This window comes from Melopsittacus undulatus, assembly GCF_012275295.1.
Source record: "Melopsittacus undulatus isolate bMelUnd1 chromosome W unlocalized genomic scaffold, bMelUnd1.mat.Z SUPER_W_unloc_4, whole genome shotgun sequence".
Classification (NCBI taxonomy): domain Eukaryota; kingdom Metazoa; phylum Chordata; class Aves; order Psittaciformes; family Psittaculidae; genus Melopsittacus; species Melopsittacus undulatus.
The window spans coordinates 1,022,590-1,042,338 of NW_022993946.1; the positions used below are offsets into that span (position 1 = coordinate 1,022,590).

Sequence of the window (19,749 nt, forward strand, 5' to 3'; positions counted from 1 at the left end):
CTGGCTTAGATGACATTCTGTGTGAAGTGGGTGATTGAGAGATGGGCCCTTGTGTGAATGATTGTTTTGTGTGAGTGAGATGTGGCATAGCTACAAAGCGAGTGTGGAGTCCTGATCCATGGTTCTGTGTTCTCCACAAGGAGAGCGGCTGGAGACAGATGAAGTGTATATGTCCTTTGAAATTGAACCTATTGTTGAGTTTTGGTGTCCTGTCCACCGTAGTGTTGTGTATAAACCAATTTTTGTCTTTGAATGTTTTGTTTCTGAGGATAAAGTGTGGGGGAATTTAATCAGGATTTTTTGTGTGCTAATTGCCCAGGAAATCGGTCCGATTGGGACTGGATTGAATGTTTGGGCGAATTAGTACAAGTAATTTGAGAGAATGAAAGAACCAATAGAGAAATATAGGGGTTAACTGTCAAAGTAGTGTACGAGCTCCTTGGCGCGGGGCTTAAACTAGCCCTTGCCCTATCTGTCATCACTGTAGTTTGTATATCCAAGCTAAGTGTCCTGCTTCGTCGCAATATATTCTCTCTTTTGGTCAGAGACAAGAGGTTTATTTACAGAACTGTTTGGAATTCAGGTGTATCCGTTGTGGGTGCAGCACTCCGTTATACCTTTTACTCTGGGTAAAATGTTATTGTTGTAGGGCTAACCGTATCATATATCGTTAATGGATTACATTGGGAGGACAACAGAGTGGGGGAATTCTCAGAAAGAGCCCGTTAGGTTGCATTTTATCTCATTAGAAAGATATAGGAGTGCCATCAGGCGAAAGTGTGAATAAGAAAACCCTGATCAAATACCGTAATCGATGGTGGCCCTTATATAAATTGGGAGATGGGGGAAAGCGGCCCTTCAATGGAACTTTTGAACGATAATACATTGTTACAATTGATGTTGTTTTTAAAGCGACAAGGCAAATGGGATGAAGTGATGTATGCAGTTATGTTTTTCACTTTAAGAAACCACCCGGCATGACAGACACAATGCAAAATTAATATACCTCTGCCAGATCCCTTAATTTTGGCTTTGGAAAAGGACAGGGAAAAACAGAAAGCTAAGCTGGAGAGATGTTGTTCAGCCTGTTATATTGGGGAAAGATGTTTAAAGTTAAAAACAACGACAACAATAACAAAAAACAAACAAAAACAACAACCACAAACCCAGAGTAATCAGGAAGATAGGTTGGAAAGTTATGGATCACAGATACCTCTAAGAGAAGCACCCTCTGCATCTGTCCTATCTGATATTGATAAGGAGGAAGAGATTGCTGTCACTGGCAACAAGCAGCAGATCCACATTCAGAGTTAAGAAAGGGTTAAACCAGAAGTGCTGTTGCAGAGGCAGGCATCTGCAGCCCCTGCAGAGCAGGGTGAGCAGCTGTGAGGAAAAAAAAAAAAAAGAACAGGGAAAACCAAGGGGGAAAGGAGGGGAGCTCGCGCAGCTCCTGTGTTTGAGCATGGGATGAGTGCTGAGGCAGGCAGACAAGTGGGAACAGACATGTTGACAGATGGGACTGAGGGCTTGCTGGACCCTCACTGGACAAACCCTTTTATTTGTATGAAGCAATATTAATTAATAATGATGATTTAACATTAATGGTGGACAAAAGTCTAAACCCTGCTTAGTTCTTATATGGGTAGCAAAAAGAAGGTTTGACCCATAACTGTTTAGAAGTTATATGATGCCAGACCAAGATTCGGGAGGATTTAACGGAACAGGCTCTCCCAGAGGGTGAAGGAATATATGTTGACGGATCGTCTAGATGTCTGCAGGGAAAAAGGATATCAGGGTATGTGCTAGTTAACGGAGAAAAGACGCAAATCACTGAAAGAGGGAAATTACCCTCAGGTTGGTCTGCTCAAACATGTGAGCTATATGCTCTGAAAAGAGCTTTAGAATACCTAGCGCATAGGAAGGAAACTATTTATACTGATTCAAAATATGCATTTGGTGTAGTGCACACCTTTGGGAAAATTTGGGAAGAACGGGGACTTTTAAATTCAAAAGGGAAGGGGTTGATTCATGAAGGGCTTATCTTGGAAGTCTTGGAAGCATTAAAAATTACCTGAAGAAATAGCTGTAGTGCATGTTAGAGGACATCAGAGAGGAATGACACCTGAAATAAGGGGAAATAATCTAGCAGACCAAGAAGCTAGAGATGCAGCAGAAAATGGAATTGAGAGAGTCATGTTGGTTCTGTTACCTGAGGAAGAGGAATTGGAGATTCCAAAATTCAGTGAGTCAGTAGAGAGAGAGTTGAGTAAAATAGGAGGAAAACAAGATCAACATGGGAAATGGAAACTCCCTGACGGGAGGCAACTCCTTAATAAACCACTGAGCAGACAGATATTAGAAAACATACATCAAAAGACTCATGGGGGCACACAAGCCCTATGTGATCACTTTTTAAGGGAGTATGGATGTATTGGAATTTTTGGGTTAGCGAAACAAATAACTGATAAATGCATGACTTGCCAAAGAGTGAATAAAAAGGTTATAAGAAAATCTAACTCCGGGGGATGTGAACTGGCGACGCGGCCCTTTCAAAGCACCCAAACAGATTTCACTGAACTCCCTCCTGTGCAGAGGTGGAAGTTCCTATTAGTAATAGTAGATCACTTAACTCATTGGGTGGAAGCAATTCTGGTTGTCAGGGCTACAGCAAATACAGTATCAAAAACTCTTTTGGAACTAATTATCCCTAGATATGGGATGATTAGCAGAATTGACTCAGATAGGGGAACACATTTTACATCAAAAATTGTACAAGTAACCCAAGCCTTGGGGATAATATGGGAATTGCACACCCCATGGCATCCTCAAAACTCGGGAGCAGTGGAAAAAATGAATCAAACCTTGAAAACAACGTTAACTAAACTAATGATTGAGACCCAAATGTCCTGGGTAAAGTGTTTGCCTTTAGCATTGTTACGGGTTTGAATGCAACCCAGATAGGATTAGGGATATCTCCTTATGAAATGACGCTTGGATTACCTTTTATGACAAGCCAAAAGAAGACCACTACTTATGAAGGAGAAGAGGCGAGTGTCAGAAGATATATCAGCACAATAGCTCAGACTCTGGAACATTTAAGATCAAACGGATGGAATCCCCAGACAATGCCTTTAGACTTTAAAATTCATAACATTAATCCCGGGGAGTGGGTATTGATTAAGACCTGGAGAGAGCAATCTTTAACTCCACAATGGGAAGGTCCCTTTCAGGTATTGCTGACAACAGAAGCTGCAGTCCGGACCAGAGAAAGAGGAAAAGTATATAAACCTGTAACAAATGCTAATCAGTGTGCCTCTGGCTACGGTCACGCACCCAGCGCTGTTGCTTTTGCTTTATTGACTTTGTCCCTCAATAAAACCCTGTTATTTCTATTAGAGGAGTGAGCTCATATTTCACACCTGGGTGGCATGAGGCTCAGGCTTTTATACTGACAAAAATGCACACTCATTCTGATGCAGGGGGCCAGCCTACTTTGGAGGAAGCTGCTAGCAATATCTAGAAAGGTCTCCAAGGGCTGAGACTTTTTCAGGGAGTTCTAATGCGGAACTTTACAGATAGGAACCAAAGCTGAACTTTCTGGGGAGCAGCCAAAGCAGGACTCTCCAGGGAGGAGCCAAAGCAGACAAACATTACTTTTCTATCTTTGTGTGTTTCACCAAGGACCATTATCTATTGTCCCTGACACAAGTGCTTAGGGCAGGCAGCTGTGGGGAGAAACTTGTCATCTTTGCTCCTTCGTTTAATAGTGCTAAATCATTTGGAAACTAAAGTTCCTCCTTGCTGGGGACCCTTTCTCCTGTGAAATACTATGTACATTCCCAGCCCGAGGAAAAATATTATCTAACAAATGTGAAATGCTACAAAAAAAGAGAAGAGAGAGAGGAGGTTCTTGCACTACCTGGGAGGTGTAAAGTCTGGACAGGGAACTGAAAATAGTAGGTCATTCAGGTAGAGAAATAAAAGCTATTGTAGTGAAAAGGGAGATAATGTCAGTTAGAGGGAAATGCAGGTTTAATCTGGTCAGAACAGAGGGCTTTCAGCAGGCTCTGTCTAGGATGTCACTGATTCCTTCCTTCTGGCAGAGTAAGCTACCAGCCTCCACAGTACCAGTACAAAGCATTTTTAGGCAGCAGACCGAGAAGATCAGGCACATTTAGTGTCAGGAGAATTTCCTCAGGGCTGAATTTACCTGTGTTGCTACTTTTGCTGAGATGAGATCCGTGAATGAGAAGAATAGCAGAGAAACAAGAAGCTGCAAAGAGTCCACCTGTATCCATGGTGGTGACTCAGAACTCACATTTTCCCATTGGGTAATAACATTTCACTGAGTATGTTCCCAGGACAGACCTGGATAAACTACAAGCACTGCTGTTCCTCCCAAGTGAAGGCAGTGTGTTTGGAGAGGACAGCCTGCAGCCTGACATTGTTCATTGCTTCTAAGGGTGAATTCCATACCAAATTCACTGTTCTTGAAGTCAGATAACAGATGACAACTTCTCCCAATGAAGGGAAAACTGAGTGAGCTACCACAGACATAAACCTGGTGCACAGCCGGTGTTGGTCCACAGCCGGCATGCCACCAGCAGATGCAAGTGCATCGTAATCCTGTCCTGACATACACTGGTTATCACTTTTCTGGATACCTACTGCACAAATCAAAAGATAATCTTATTTGTGTTGGTAATCCAGTTGTAAATCTAATTCTCCTTTCTTATCTTTGTCTGAGAAAGGAGGGGACTGAGCCAGACAGCACTTTCCATGGACAGTAGGTCTGCACATGCATAGTGGTCAGGGCAGGGAAAATGACAGTGAGAGACCTTTCCCTGGGATCCTTGGTGTCTCAGCCCCAAAAGGCAGCTAATCCCACAACACTCCCCTTTTTGACAGAGATTTGACCCTTAAGGATGTCACCTGAAGGCATGCAGCACCTGACCAGTGCTGTGCATGGGACCAAGTCCCCACCAGAGAGATCTGTGCAATCCCACTGATACCTCATGTCCTGGGTTCAGCAGTAGCAGTCATTTGTCTCCTTCTTAGTAGCTGGTGCAGTGCTGTGTTTTTTACTTTCAGCCTGGAAACAGTGCTGATAACACCAATGGTTTTAGTTGTTGCTAAGTAATGTTTATTCTGAACAAGGACTTTCTGAGACTCATGCTCTGCCAGGGAGGAGGGGAAGCCGGGAGGAAGCAGAGACAAGACACCTGACCCAAACTAACTAAAGAGGTATTCCATACCACAGCCCGTCGTGCCCAGTATATAAACTGGGGGCGGTTACCCAGAAGCGCTAGATCGCTGCTGGGGTCAGGCTAGGTATCAGTCAGTGGGTTGTGAGCGACTGTATTCTCTTCCCTTGTTATTTCTTTTATCATTATTATTATCTGTGGTAGCAGTAGTGGTTTTGTGTTATACAGTTATTGGACTGTTCTTATCTCAACCCGTGGGAGTTACATTCTTTCGATTCTTCCCTCCCATCCCTCTGGGGGAGGGGGAGAAAAGGGGGGGATTGAGAGAGTGGCTGTGTGGTTCTGGGATGCTGGCTGGGCTTAAATCATGACAGTTCCCTGTGGCACCCAACATGGGGCACAAAGGGTTGACATAACGACAGATCTGACCGGAGTGTGTTTAATCATATTTGTGATAAGCGTTTATTGTTTTGGATTAATAGCCACTTGTCACAATGCTGATTTATTGGCTCTCAAAGTTGTTGCTCCTGATCTCAGAGTTCCAACATGTTGTACCTTACGTTGTACCTTACTTATAGCCAGTATTTGCTGTTTTAGTGTTTATCGGCTGAGGGGCCTGGCCTAAGGTTCTTGTTTCACTGTACTTTATGGTAATGACCTGTAATACAACAGACTCGTTGATCATGAAATTGATCTGGCTTGCATTCCCAGTGTGGTCATCACCTCTATACTTTGGGAGGTATAATAGAAGTGTTTAGCAATTATGCATCTTTCCTTTTGCTTTCCTCCGGGGGTCAACCTATGGAGGAGATATTCCCTCGCACCCTCTGCTCCCCTACCAGGCTATTTACAGTGGGAGTAGATTCTGGAAGAGTTAAAGATCCTGAATATCCTTTCACTGCCCTTGAAAGCACCCTGATCCTCTTGCTGGGAACCAGCTTGTTGCTGTATATGTTTGCTGCTGTATATGTATATGTTTTGCCTACTGCGTGACCACCCTGAGAACTCCCGATCTTGTACGATCGTGGAAGCTAAGCAGGGTTGGGTTTGGGCCTTGTCTAGGGTTAGACGACAATATAGGAGGACAAAGAGATTTTCCCCAACGCTGGACAGTAATAAGTGACAGGGTGTGTGGGACAGTATGGGAAAGTATATAGTCCAGTGGGCCCCTCCAGTGCTTTGAAAGCGTTGGAGATGGAAGGCAGCTGTATGGAGTCCCCGATGACAAGTTGCAGAAACTGCTGAAGGAGATGGTGAATCGAGTCAGTTTGCAGAGGTGAAAGCCATTCAGCTGGCCTTGGACATTGCTGAACGAGAAAAGTGGCTAGTACTTTATCTCTATACTGACTCACGGATGGTGGCGAATGCCCTGTGGGGGTGGTTGCACCAGTGGAAGCAGAGCAACTGGCAGCGCATAGGTAAACCTATTTGGGCTGCTGCACTGTGGCAAGATATCGCTGCCAGGGTGCAGAACCTGGTGGTGAAGGTACCCATGTAGATGCACATGTACCCAAGAGTCAGGCCACTGAGGAACACCAGAACAACCAACAAGCGGATAAAGCTGCTAAGATTGAACTGGCCCAGATGGACTTAGATGGGCAACATAAGGGTGAATTATTTTTGGCCCGATGGGCCCATGACACTTCAGGCCATCAGGGTAGAGATGAAACATACAGATGGGCTCGTGATTGATGGGTTGACTTAACAATGGATTCTATTGCTCCGGTTACTCACGACCGTGAAACGTGCTGCAATTAAACAAGCCAAGTGGTTAAAGCCTCTTTGGTATGGAGGACGTTGTCTGAAGTATAAATATGGGAAGGCATGGAAATTGATTACATCACACTCCTATTAACATCACACTCCTGTTATCTAAACAGTTAAAGCCTCTTTGGTATGGAGGGCGATGGCTGAAGTATAAATATGGGGAGGCCTGCCAGACTGATTATATCACTTTCCCACCTACCCGCCAAGGCAAGCGCCATGTGCTTACCATGGTGGAGGTAACCATCGGATGGCTGGAAACATAAGCTGTGCCCCACACCACTTCCCGGAACACTATCCTGGGCCTTGAGAAACAGATTTTGTGGCGACACGGCACCCAAAAGAGAACTGAGTCAGACAATGGGACTAATTTCTAGAATTACCTTATAGACACTTGGGCGAAAGTGCATGGCATTGAGTGGGTATATCATGCCCCCTGCCATGCACCAGCCTCTGGGAAAATCAAAGGGTCCAATGGGCTGTTATAAACTACACTGAGACCAATAGGCGGTGGGACTTTCAAATATTGGGATACACATTTACCAAAGGCCACCTGGATGGTCAACACTGCAGGATCTGCCAACAGGGCTGGCAGTCAGAACTTTTACATACTGTAGAAGGGGATAAAGTTCTGGTGATGCACAAAAAGAATTTGCTGGGGAAGACAGTCTGGGTTATTCCTGCTTCAGGTACAGGCAAACCCTCTCATGGGATTGCTTTTGCTCAGGGACCCGGATGTACTTGGTGGGTTGTCGTGGCTTAAACCAAATCCTCACAGTACTCTCACTCACTCCCCCCCTTTCTCTCTCAACTCCCGGAGAGTTAGGAAGGAGAATCCAAAGAATGTAGCCCCCACGGGTTGAGACAAGAACGGTTTAATTCCTGAGGCACAACACAAATCACTACTGCCATTACTACTAAAAATAATAACGATAAAGCCAATAACAAGCGAAGAGAATACAACACCCCACCAGCCACCGACCCATAACTCACTCCACCCTGCCCGGCCGAGCACCGCGTGCTCCCTCCTCCATTTTCCTCCAGAGCTCCACCCTTCCAGCTCTCTCTCCCCGTTGCATCCTGGGCATCACGTGCTATGGTATGGAATACCTCATTGGCTAGCCTGGGTCAGGTGTCCTGTCTCTCCTTCCTCCCGGCCTCCCCTCCTCCCCGGCAGAGCACGTGCTCAGAAAAGGCCTTGAACAAAAACACCCTCAAAACATGCTCGCTATCAAGCAACTGTTCCCAGCCCAGAAGTCAAAACACAGAACTGCACCAGCTACAAGAAGGAGAAAAAAAATGACTGCTACGGCTCAACCCATGACATGGGTAATGCAGGAAGATGGGGAAGTCTGATGTGTACCTCAAGGGGATTTCATTTTAGGGGAAAACAGCCAACGAACTCAATTGTATGCTGTTGCCTGCTATGTAGCACTTTTATAGCCCCCCAAGTAGACGTCTTCAGGTCACCAGTGAAACAAGGGGAACACAAAATCACAAAATGGAATTTATAAACCTTTAGAATTAGTTTTAAGCAATGTTAAGTTCAATGGCTTTGTAACAGTAGCAGTGGAAAATTACTGAGGTGCATAATACATAGAAAAAATAGAGTACAGATAGAGAACATACTGGCACAAGATAAATCGTTATAGTTGATGTGGTCTTAAGAAAAACAGTGTAGAAAAACAGGACGCAGGGATAAGGAGTATCTGGGAATAGCAGGTGTCCAGGATAGGCTGCGGGTAAACTAACTGATAAGTGGGAGGATAGGGGGATTATTATGTCTCTGGTGCTAGTGAACCAATTAAACTGGTATAAGCATCTACTGCGCGTGCTTCAAAGGCTGCCAGAAGTGATGAAGATTGTTGGAAGAAGTAAACGACCCTCAGAGACCACCACCACAGTTCTGTACGCATGCGGGGAGCTTTCTGGAAAGTGATGTAATCCATACGTAGTCTCATGAATATGTATGTATGCCCAGGGACTATATAAGGATGGCTTGTGTAGCAATAGAGAGAGACACACGTTAGGAGGAGTTATCCGCCGTGTCTCCCGGCGCCGCAATAAAGAATACCTGCTTGTCAGCTTGAAAACTTTGTTGGCAAGTTTGTTCCTGGAGTTTTCTCCGAATCACCAGTGACTGGCCCTGACTTCCCTCTGACCATCACTTCAACAAAGAATGAACTTTGATGAAATCAGACGAGCTCAGCAGTGACCAGACCCTGGTGTCATCAGCAGGCAACAATCCAACACTGCACACCGTCTCTCCTGCTCTGAAAGAATGTTGCAAGAGATGTAGCCCGACATCTTGGACCAGAAGAATCCAGCACCTTTATAGGGATTGGTGAATGGTATGGAATAAGGGTTGGATACTATCCTGGGTTCAGCAGTAGCAGACCGATGTTTTCAGTTGTTGCTAAGTAATATTTACTCTGACCAAGGACTTTCTGAGTCTCATGCTCTGTCAGGGAGGAGGGGAAGCCGGGAGGAAGCAGAGACAGGAAACCTGACCCAAACTAACCAAAGAGGTATTCCATACCACAGCACATCATACCCAGTATATAAACTGGGGGGCAGTTACCCGGAAGGGCTAGATCACTGCTCAGGTCGGTCTGGGTATCGGTTGGTGGGTGGTGAGCGGTTGTATTCTCTTCCCTTGTTATTTCCCTCATAATTATTATTATTGGTGATAGCAGCAGTGGTTTTGTGCTATACCTTAGTTACTGGACTGCTCTTATCTCAACCCGTGGGAGTTACATTCTTTCGATTCTCCTCCCCATCCCTCCAGAAACAGGGGGAAGAAGGGGGGAAGTGAGCAAGTGGCTGCATGTTTCTGGGACGCCGGCTGGGCTTAAACCACGACACTGACCCTCCTCACTGCCCTGCGGCCTGTGAGCCAGAGCTCATACCCACCTTCCCGCACCACCACAAGTGGGCAGCTGCTGCCAGCATGGGCACAGAGATCCAGGCAATGCGCAGCAAGCCCTGAGCTCTGTCTCACAGGAGAGGCATGGCACATGCCAACTGGGATGGCTTTCCTTGACTGAACCGTGCCACAAGCTCCAGGCCTTACCAAGATGGCACCTGAGTTCATTTCCCCTCCCTGCCCCAACACGGGAATGGCCCATCTGTGGTGCTGAGGCGAGCACTGTGACTCAACCCTTGTACCAGTCTCCTGCCCCAGAGCTGGGCAGGCTCCAGTGTGGGGCACTGAAGGTGGGAAAGAGGAGAGACGGGGTGGAGGGACCCCCAGGACTCTACAGGGAGAGGTTGGAGTGCTGGTGGCCCTCAGCTAGTATTGGCTGCATGGGCTAACCCCAACTTTGCAATCGATAAAACCACCTGCCACTAGCTGAGAGTGAATTGCCTCATCCCTCGGCTCCACCTGGGACAGAAGCCACAGCCCTGCCCTGCTCCCCTTATGCCACAGTGATGAGAACAGCTCTGCCTCCTGAAAATGGCCTTAAGCAGAACCTGTCCCTGCTCTCCTATGAGGCAAGACTTTCTCCCACAGGCCCTATCCCTTCCCCAGGATACTGCTCACCCCAGCAGAGCAGGAAGATACCACCACACTGCAAGGCAGCTGTGCTTTACCGAGATGCATTGAGGCATGTACAGCAGGAGGGCTGGAGCAGGCTTCCACCACCCTGGGGATGAAGCAGAGCATGGCCTAGGCACTGCTCCCTCCCAGCAGGGCAAGTTCATTGGCCCTCAGGTCTAAGCAGTGGCTGGCCCCATCCCTTTGTGGGAACAAGGGGGTGGGCACAGCCAGCAACAGCAACACACTGCAGTGCTAGGACTGAGGGCTGCAGTCATCAGCATGTCCATATCTGAGTGCTGCAGCCACAGCCACTGTTAGTGCTTGCTGCACAGCTCCTGCCTGCGGTAGCAGCTGTGACAGGCCAGCCCAGCCAAGCAGGTGCTGGCACGCAGCTGCTGGCAGGTGGTGCAGCAGTAATACCCCCACACAGGCACAAGTGCACCTGGTAGCAAGGCAGCTCTGGGGCTTCATGGGGGGTGGCAGGGGGCAAGTCCTAGGGCTTCCCTGGCACTGGGTGGCTTCTGCTCCCTACAGCCAGGGCAGAGAACGGGCTGCTGGCCCCACCAAGGTCCTGCTCCAGTAAGAGGTGAGAGGAGGAGGTGTCCAGGTCAGGGTTGCCTGTGGAGGTCACAAGCTCCTGCCCAAGCTTGGTGTCTCTGCAGCAGTCCCAGCTCCTCATGGGCATGTCCTGAGCACCTAGCGGGCTGCCAGTGTTCCTCTGCAGCACTGTGGGTGCTGCATCATTGCCCTCCACGTTCTTGGAGCTGGTTTGCACCTCCTGGTAAAGGTCCACGAAGTCACTGCAGTTGGCAGCTGCCTTGGGCCACGTCCCTAGCTGTTGCAGCACCTCCACGCAGGCCTCCGTGTCCAGCTGCCATGTCTCCAGCCGGTCCTTGTGAGCACAGCTCACGGGTGAGCACAGCTGCAGCACCACATCTGCCAGGATCTTGCACTCCAGCTGGCAGGGGAAGAAGCTGCAGGCAGCGGCGAGCAGCTTGGGCACTGGGGGGGAGGGGGGCGGGAGACCATCAGGCGGTGCTGGTCATGCTGTTCATAGCCCAACCTGGCAAAGCTCCGCTCCAAGTGATACAGAGATAACCAATGTACAGGGGGGTAATACAGAGGGATTGTACAAGGAGGTTAGAGGAATTCCCTTGCTTAAACAAAAGTATTGTCTGTGGTAAATACCTAACGTGCCTACTAAACAATACCAAGGCATTAACTACTGATAAGGGGGAGAAGCAGACCCATAAGGGGGAGAAGCAGATGCTTAGTTCTACTGATAAGGGATAAAAGCAGATGCTTGGTTCTACTGATAAGGGATAAAAGCAGATGCTTGGTTCTACTGATAAGGGGGAGAAGCAGATGGTTTATGGCTTGGGCACTGACCAAACCCTAAGGCCATGTATGAAGATTAAAAGGTGAAAGGTTTAAGAAGAGGAAGACTCATTTACTTCATCTTGAAGACTCCTACTCACAGGAGGAAGACTCATTTACCTGCACCCAGGGGCATCAAGGACTCTTGTCCCACAGCACCCGAGGCTAGCACACACCCTCACCCACAGCACAGACCTCTGTCCCCACAGCAGCCTCCGGCACATACTCACATGGTCCTGCTCATACTTGAGGATGGCGTGTAGAGGGATCTCTGCTCTTGCTCCTCAGGGGTGAGGTCCATGCTGTTGGAGAACCTCCTGGGGGTGGAATGGCCCCGGGTGAGGGCACTGCCAGGGTGGCCCCCAGGGTCCCTGCTGTGACACCCCCCATACCTGTTGGCAGCCTCCTGCAGCTGCAGCCGCTGCTCTTCCATCTTCCATTGCATCTGGGCCATGGCAGAGTTAAGGCTCTAGAGCTCCTGCATCACTGCAGCACCCACCTGTTGACGCAGGAGTCCCGGACAACACGGAGACGATCAATGTGATCAAGCGATTGCCAAAGTTTATTCAGATACAGTGCTCCTTTTATACCCTTACACCCTTAGGTTTCTTACGTAACAGCCTTGGATACTGAGCTCTAATTGATTAGTCTAGAGGTTACTACCGTTTACAAAGCTAATGTTTATAACTTGTTATAATTGCGATTAAATACCTTACTCTAAAAATACAGTGGGAAACTACAACCTTGGCAGAGATCATTCTCTGTACGTTTTCAGTGGAAAATTACAGAGGCTTAACAAGACAATTGACCTTGCTTATGCCTGCCAAGAATCTTCTTTACAGTAATAAGGCTCAGGGTATTGGGATCGCTCACTACGTGGCCTTGGCTCTTTAAGAATTCCCACACCCACCACCCAGCACAACCTGCTGCCCAGCACAGCCCCAGCAGCCTAGGGGCTGGGCTCAACCCTTCTCCCACTTTCATCCCCCTGGTCAGCAGGCAGCAAGACAGGAGCAGGACCCCAAAAGCCTGTGTGGGATCGGTGCAGCCCAGGGATGGGGCACAGGTACTGGAACTGGAAGGTGTGGGGCTCTGCTGGAGCCCAGTACACCCTCAATGCTGGTGTCATGGATTAAACCCAGCTGGTAACTCAGAACCATGCAGCCAATTGCTCAATCCCCCTTGCTTCTTCTCCCCCCACTCCTAGAGGGATGGGGAGAAGAATCAAAAGAATGTAAACCCCAATGGTTGAGATAAGAACAGTCCAATAACTAAAGTATAATACAAACTACTACCACTAATAATAAGAAAGGAAATAACAAGGGGAGAGAATATAAAACTAAAAGGGGAAAAGGAAAAGAAAACAATAAACACAAGTGATGCACAATACAATTGCTCACCACCCACTGATCAATACCCAGCCTGACCTGAGCAGCGATCTGTAGCTCCCTCCACTTTATATACTGGGCATGATGTGTTCTGGTACGGAATACCCCTTTGGCTAGTTTGGGTCAGGTGTCCTGTCTCTGCTTCCTCCGAGCTTCTCATGCCCCTCCCTGGCAGAGCATGAGACTGAAAAGTCCTTGATCAGAGTAAGCATTACTTTGATGTGCGGATAGACTCCACAGCTCGTTAAAGTTGTAAAGTAGGTATGCTTTTATTCAGCGCTGAGGTGCATGGGGATAGCTCCTCCAAAGTATGCACACCTCAGGGTTGTTCTCCTTTTACATTTATTCTCTTAAGGTACACATATGCATTAGGTTACTCGATATGCCTATACATATTTATTATCTACCCTTGCTTTGTATTACAATGAGCTAGAAGGTCCTTTGCGCCTGAGCAGTGCCCCTTCTGGTCATGGGCAGGGGTCTCAAGATGAAGTAAATGAGTCTTCCTCTTAAACTTTTCACCTTTTAATCTTCACACATGGCCTTAGGGTTTGGTCCGTGCCAAGTCTGCTTCTCCCCCGCTTATCAGTAGAACCAAACATCTACTTTTATCCCTTATCAGTAGAACTAAGCATCTGCTTCTCCCCATCATCAGTAGTTAATGCCTTGGTATTGTTTAGTAGGCATGTTAGGCATTTACGACAGACAGTACTTTTGTTTAAGCAAGGGAATTCCTTTAACCCCCTTGTACAATTTCTCTGTATTACCCCTCTGTATATTGGTTACCCCTGTACCAGTATCGGTGACAGACTGTTATAACTGTGTTATTAATTGTGCTTTGTTTGATAGACTTTTAGTCTCTGTCTCTTTTTCAAGTGTTGTAACTGTGTGGAGTGTGTCTGTGGGATCCCATGTGTGTGTGAGAGATTGATAATGAAAAATCAGCAGAGTGATCATGAAGAAGAGTCCTTTAGGGTGCATTTTGGCACACTGGAAAGAACTGGGAGGGTCTCCTGGGGGCTCGGTAAATAAGAAAACATTGGTAAAATGTTGTAACCAATGGTGACCTTTGTATACTTTGGAAGATCACGAAAAATGGCCTAAAAATGGAACTCTGAACTATAATACATTGTTACAATTAATGTTGTTTTGAGGGAGCAAGGAAAATGGGATGAAGTAATGTATGCAGATATGTTTTTCACTTTAAGGAACCATGCGGACTGACAGACTGCATGCAAAATAAATATAGCTCAGCCAGATCCCTTAATTTTAGCTTTGGAAAAGCACAGGGAAAAACAGAAAGTTAAGATGGAGAGATGTTGTTCAGCCTGTGATATTGGGTGTTATTAACGAGTGAGCCAATCTCGTTTTAAAATGTAAATTTTATTAAATCGAGCAAGCGATAGCAGATAAAAAAACAGCGCTGGGTGCGCCGGGGAGTCTCCGCTCCGCCCAAGATGCACACCGGGTCTTTGAGAGGTTGTCCTTAGGGTTAGGGTTAGGTTCAAGGTTTCAAGGCTTCTCGGTTCAAGGCTTCAGCCAATCCTGCTGTTTCCTTTCGCTTGGATGTTGATGTGGCTCTTCTCCCCCTTTGTTGCTGGGGTCTCATCGTCGAGAAGTTTCGAGAAGTTCCCAGAGGTTTCGAGAAGCGTCCGTTACCAGCCTCATTATTATCGCAACCTCCATCCCTTATATGTTGCAACAAGATATAACTTCAAACTACCTAACCTCCCCCTCTTTTCCTTCTCATAATCTTGTGTAATAATACAACTGACTTCCCCTTTATAACTCACAAAGTAAAAAAAGAATATGGTTCCACACAGTGATAGTTACAGAGAATTTCTTAGAGTGTAGCAAGCAATATTTCCCTTTAAACCTCTTGATGAACAAACCCCACACATTACAATTTCCCCTTTTTCTTTTTTATCATTTTTGTTCATCAAATCGTCGTAGCACATCTTGGCTTAACAGCAATGAACTTTCTTGTTCTATAGGTTCATATTTAGTTCCTATCAGCATTAGGTGAGCTGCTTCAAGTCTGTTTCATACAATTTCTAATATTTCATTAAAAATACATGGTCCAAATGTTAATCCCAATATGATCAATATCAGGGGACCTGCTGTTGTTGACAGCAAGGTTGTATGCCAGAGAGATTGACTAAACCAAGATTCATACCAACTGCATTGTGCCTCTCGTTCTTTTTGTCTCTTTTCCAAGCCTTCTCGCAATTTGGTCATAGTGTCCCATACCACCCCTGTGTAATCTGCATATATACAACACTCTTCCTTAAGTGCTGCACATACCCCTCCTTGTTGTAAATACATTAAATCTAGTCCTCTTCGGTTTTGTAATACCACTTCCAACAGCGATCTAATGGATTTTTCTAAAGCAGTTATTGACTGGTCAATTTTTACCAGGTCCTCGTCTACTGCTATCCTTAGTGCTTTAAATTCTTGGCTTTGTTGTATCAATGAGGTTACTCCTGTGCCTACTCCCACGCCCCCTAAGATTATTAGAGTGGCTATTGTTAATGCTGTAAATGGTTCTCGTTTAGTCAGGTGGTGACCCTGAGTAATGTATGATTAGTAAATAAAGTTTTCAGGGTGATAAAAAATTTTAGGGACTATTGTTACATGAACACAAAAGTCTGAGGATTCATTAAAATGTTTTAACGATAGGCAAGGTGTAACTCCTATAGCGGAGTAAACCCACTTGGTGTTACTAGCTGGTAATAACCATTCTGCAGGTTTTTCGGGTCTTTTCAGCCCCTTCCTATCATTATTGGCACATAACCGCCTTTTGTGTTCTGGAATCTTTCGTATACACAAGCCTTTTCCCATCACTTGGGTTAATGTAATTCCTGGTTTTTCTGTGTCACACATACACTGTGCCTGGTTAGTACCATTTAAATGTCTAGGTTCCCTGGTTACTCCCACAGCCTCATAAAAGGGTGGTTTCACCCCATAACACAACCAACAGTGTTCCGTAAGATTTGGATTAGTTTTGTTCAACACCAGGTAACTAGCGTGCATTAACTTCCAAAGGGGGTTATTCTCAGGGGTTTCATTAGGGGTTGGGTTATTCCCAAGGGTTTCATCAGGAGTTTGGGTGATTCGAGTAATCTTCATTTCAGGAGTTATCATTATATTGTCTATCTCAGGAATTCTCGTTGTACTATCCATTGTTTCTCCGGCCAAATCATCAGTTAATACCTGGTTAGGGCCTACTGGCAGTGGATCATTTGGGACTACTTCCTTTTTTATGAGGATTAAACCGCCCTTATCTATCCCTGATTTCGTGTATCTCACTCCCCACACTCTTCCAATTATCCATCCTACCTCTCCAGGTTTGGTGACATTTAAGAAGAGGTATTTACAGTTTCCACGCCCTCCCCACCCTTGTGGTGGTCTGTACCCATATGGACCCTACTTAACCTTTAGGTATTTGTCTATACCACTACCCGGTATCCAACCAGGCGCTATGGTCTCACAACCCCAATAACTGCAGTAATATTGATTAGGGTAGTTACAATATCCCTTTCCAGGATTCGAACTAGGGTACATGTAGAATCCCAGGTATTCCCAGCATTGGGGTCTCGGGACAAGCTGACATAGAGTAGCATTAAAGCTTGGTTCTCCCGGTGTTATTTGGGTTGTGATAACCTGTTGATCTTCAAATTGGAGTAGTGTCCACTTGAAAGGTTGGTGGGGTTGGTAGTTCATTCCCTTAGCCCATGTTTGTGGTAGACATAAGTAGAACAAGCAGTATGTCTAGGATGTGCCAAAAAGGGTGGAATCCTTTCCACTTCTCTGTTGTTAATAGCTTTGGATTAATTGTGTTAATATTATCCCTCCAGTTAGAACCTTGGGTATATTTTCTGTAGGAGACTTTCAAGTCCCTTTGAGCACTGAGGTGGTTCTTCCAGTACTCCTGTGTAGCTTCAATGACAGGAGTCAGTTCTCCACAGTATTTTACCTCTCTACCTCGCTCGTCGACTCTGTTGCTTCGAGTCACGAGGGATAACATCTTCTCTGTAGCAGGGGTAGTCTTCAAGAGAGCTAGTACTATTTCGGGTGTTTGCCTCCGTTTATATAGCTCCCTTACCTGGTTCCTTTTTGGAGTAATAATTTAATATATTTAATTTATATATATATATATATATCTTAATATATCCTATTACCACCGTTCTCTGCACTCCTGCAGAAAACTGATTTCATACCCATCTCAAAATGTTATTGTTGTTATTACATATCCTAGTCCCCTCTATGTCCATTTAAACCTTCTTGAAGCTGATTTTCAGATCTCCAGGTTGTCTCACAACTTCCCAAGACTGGTCTGGGTCTCTGACAGGTCCTTTTACATGGCTTGCATGAGTCCAACCCTTCTCTGCCGTCCGGATGGCAGTTTCTGTGGTGAGTAAAACAAGATAGGGTCCTTCCCAGCGAGAGATTAATGGGGATTCCTTCCAAGTTTTAATTAATACCCTATCCCCTGGGTTTATAGAATTAATGTGCTGTCCTGGTTTGAGCAGTAGCAGTCATTTATTCTCCTTCTTGGTAGCTGGTGCAGTGCTGTGTTTTGACTTTCGGTCTGAGAACGGTTGTTGATAGCAAGTATATTTTGAGTTACTGCTCAAATGTTTGGTTTTGTCCAAGGCCTTTTCTGAGCTCATGCTCTGCCAGGGAGGAGGGGAGGCTGGGAGGAAGGAGAGACAGGACACCTGACCCAGGCTAGCCAAAGAGGTATTCCATACCATAGCACGTCATACCCAGGAGGTAACCGGGAGAGACCCGGAAGGGCTGGAGCTCTGGGGGGATGGAGGAGGTATTGGTCGGTGCTCGGTCGGGCAGGGTGAGGTGAGTTATGGGTCGGTGGCTGGTGAGATGTTGTATTCTCTTCACTTGTTATTTCCTTTATCATTATTATTTGTAGTAGTAGTGACAGTAATGATTTGTGTTATACCATAGCTATTAAACTGTTCTTATCTCAACCCGTGGGGGCTACATTCTTTGGATTCTCCTTCCTAACTCTCCAGGATTTGGGGAAGCAAAGGGGGGGAGTGAGTGAACGAGCTGGCCAGACTTGGTTTAAACCACGACAGTTCTTTTTGGCGCCCAACGTGGGACCCGAGCGGTTGAGATAACAACAGATCTGACAGGATTTATAGTCATTCATCACAATGCTGATTTATTGGCTCTTAGAGTTTTTCCTCTGGATCTCACAGTTTCAGGATTTTGCCAGGTACTTTGAGTATGGATTAGCTGTTTTCATGTTTATCAATCATGGGGCTTGGGCTAAAGTTTTAGTTTCACTGTACTTTATGGCAATGACTTGTAATATGGGGGGGCTCCGGCAGCAGGAGGGGATGGACGTGGCCGTGGACTTGGACTTGTAGCAGGCCGTCCTGCTGCTCTTCACCGTCCTTGCCCTTGTCTTCGCCTCCGTCTGCGTGAGGCTGCATGAATCCAGGAAGGAGCAGCCCCGGGAGCTGGCAGTGGCGGCTGAAGCTGCCAGGGAGAGCGGCCCCAGGAACCAAATGGCTGTAGCAGAGCAGCGGGTGGAGGCGGCGGAAGAGCGGAAAGAGGCAGTAGCCGAGCAGCGGGAGCAGGTTGGTGAGGTGTTGTATTCTTGGAATTATAAGCTCTAAAAAATTTTTTACCACAATTCGTGTCATTGCCTGGTGTCGTGGTTTAAAACCAAACTGCACAGCTTGTCAACTCACTCCCCCCCTTTGCTCCCCCGACTCCTGGAGAGTTAGGAAGGAGAATTCAAAGAATGTAGCCCCCATGGTTGAGATAAGAACAGTTTAATAGCTAAGGTATAACATAAATCACTACTACAACTACTACTACAAACTATAATGATAAAGGAAATAACAAGTGAAGAGAATACAACACCTCACCAGCCACCGGCCCATAACTCACCTCACCCTGCCTGACTGAGCACCGACCAATACCTCCTCTATCCCCCCAGAGCTCCAGCCCTTCCGGGTCTCTCCCGGTTACATCCTGGGTATGACGTGCTATGGTATGGAATACCTCTTTGGCTAGCCTGGGTCAGGTGTCCTGTCTCTCCTTCCTCCCAGCCTCCCCTCCTCCCTGGCAGAGCATGAGCTCAGAAAAGGCCTTGGACAAAACCAAACATTTGAGCAGTAACTCAAAACATACTTGCTATCAGCAACCATTCCCAGCCCGAAAGTCAAAACACAGCACTGCACCAGCTACCAAGAAGGAGAAAAAAATGACTGCTACTGCTGAACCCAGGACACCTGGGAGGTGGGAAATGCCTCTACAAAATGGGTTAAATGATCTACAGTCATTAAGAGGTATTTATAGTTACCAATCTTAGGCATTTCAGTAAAATCAATCTGTATTCGTGAAATGGGTCTTACAGCTAACTCGCGACCTCCTGGAATTGTTATTTGTTGATGTTGTTTGTTTACTTTTTGACAAGTTAAACAAGATCTTACTATTT

General features: G+C 46.3%; 1 pseudogene; it reads left to right on the forward strand.

The window, feature by feature from the left end:
- Nucleotides 1-17,672: 17,672 nt before the first annotated feature.
- The window catches only part of LOC117438263 (ankyrin repeat domain-containing protein 11-like), a 103,679-nt pseudogene continuing 101,602 nt past the window's right edge, over nt 17,673-19,749 (forward strand).